General features: G+C 29.2%; 1 long non-coding RNA gene across 1 annotated transcript; it reads left to right on the forward strand.

The window, feature by feature from the left end:
- Window positions 1-1107: 1107 nt before the first annotated feature.
- Window positions 1108-2049, forward strand: LOC112639807. The gene is made up of 3 exons (XR_003123695.1): window positions 1108-1185; window positions 1539-1614; window positions 1902-2049. It is a non-coding gene; the product is annotated as an uncharacterized LOC112639807 (long non-coding RNA).
- The last annotated feature ends 218 nt before the right edge of the window (window positions 2050-2267 follow it).

The raw sequence follows: 2267 nt of genomic DNA on the forward strand, positions 1-2267 counted from the left end.
TTATTTTGAAGCAAAGGATTTTAAATGCATGAAGAAATCCATTGCTTCTAACTCTCCGTTGGCGGGACAATACGCGAGTAAAAATTAAAGTGAAAAAGTAAAGGAAAAATATTTTTAATAAAGATAGATGATTTTTATTGCAATTGTATGACGGACATACATGAAATATTCTAAAATTCTATTATATATCGGTCTCTATAAAAAACAATTTTATAAAAATATAGGTTTTTAATCGATAAATATTTAATCTATAAAATAGAGATATTTCTAACCAATCTGCCAACCGAGAGTTAAAATGCATGCTTTTTATCTTTTATGCATGATAATTTATAACTTGCAATTTTTGACGACTGAATAACGTGCGTTAACGAAACGATCATAATCGCATGATCGTTTTTGAAACAAATTAGTCGTCAGAATGAATGGCCAGAAGTGGAGATAACTGGCCTGAAAAATACATGGTCAATATTGGCCAAAAGATGTGTTGCGCGGTTAAGGCTCTTTAAATTTTATCGCGAATTTCCGATTAGGGCTCCCCAAATTGTACCTTATCGCGAATTTTTGCTGGTGTAAGCCAGCAAGTAAGGCGGCTAGGGCTGTTAGGACTGCTAGGACTGTTAGGGATGTTAGGGCTGTTAGGTTTGTTAGGACTGTTAGGTTTGTTAGGGCTATTAGGGAATATAAAAATTAAATTTATTTTCAGAGAAAAAAAACATAAATATTATTAAAAAAGAAAAAAAAAAAAAATATATATATATATATATATATATATATATATATATATATATTGCGTCGTCGACTTTTCGTCGTCGGTGCCGTCAACGTGTCGTGGACGGGGGCGTCTCGTTACCGCTTTTTCGCGTCATAGCGTTATCGCGTTTTCGCGTTGGACTTTCTCGCAATCCCACTTTCACAAGTGAAACGGGATTTTCGATCGTACCGAAACCGGGAGTGCCGTTTAAAGTATATATATATTAAATATATACATCGCGCGACAAAACAGAAAATTTTTAATCGTATCGAATAGTGCGGGAGTGCCGTTCAGTATCGCGCGTAAAAGTGCGAAAATAGCGATATAAAAATATCGCTCGTGAGTGCGGGAGTGCCGTTAAGTATCGCGCGATTAAGACTGAGAGGAGGAGGAGGCCTAGGAGAGGCATCCAGCTTCGGCAGAGCAACCTTCTGGTAAGCAATTTATTTATTTGTAATTATATATTAAATATTAAATATATTTATCATAATTTAAATTAAACAATTAATCGCAACAATTAATTTGATTTGTTTATTTATATGATTTAAATAAGAGAGAAAAAGATTTTTAAATAAAAGCTATAATCTCTTGTAAAAATATAAGCTTTTATAAAATTATTAAAGAATTATTAATAATGTTTTTCTTTAATTTATAGAATTATTTTATGAATCTACTTATTATTATATGGATTGAATATAAGATACACAATACATACAATAATAATTCTTTGAAATGTTAATTATTTTGGACGTTATTATAATTTGGATTTTCTATGTATATGTTATAGATGTAACCAATCCAGATGATCTGAGAGGAGGAGCAGGCCTAGGAAAGGCATCTTGCACCAGCGGAACAACCTGATGGTGTGTATTATTATTTATATTAATTTTATATAAATTAATTAATTAATTAATTTGATTTATATAAATGATTTAAACATGAAAAAATTGGACAAATTTTTATAATAATTCTTTCTATAAAAGTTTCTACTTAAAAAAAATTAATTACTTATAAAATTATTTCATATTTATACATCTATTTATAATTGCGTACATCAGATATAAAATTCAATGAGTCCAATAATAATTTCTTAAAATATTAATTATTTTGAACATTGATATAATTTGCATTTTATATTTGTATGTTACAGACAACATAGCTTCAATATCAATTCCGCTGTTGCGCATCAGTGCCGGTAAGTGACAACTTTTTATTTTGAAGCAAAGGATTTGTAAATGCATGAAGAAATCCGTTGCTTCTAACTCTTGATTGGCGGGACAATATGTGTAAAAATTAAAGTAAAAGAAAAAATATTTATAAATTAACAATAGATATAGACATACATGAAATATTTATTTCCATTATATATATATGGGCCTTTACAAAACGATTTTAAAAATAGATTTTTAATTTCTAAATATTTAATCTAAAAAATAAAAATATTTATAAGCAACCCGCCGACCGAGAGTTAAAATGCATGCTAATTATATTTTATGCATGACAATTTATTTCGCGA

Source organism: Camponotus floridanus, unplaced genomic scaffold (assembly GCF_003227725.1).
Source record: "Camponotus floridanus strain SB8 unplaced genomic scaffold, Cflo_v7.5 scaffold91, whole genome shotgun sequence".
NCBI lineage: Eukaryota > Metazoa > Arthropoda > Insecta > Hymenoptera > Formicidae > Camponotus > Camponotus floridanus.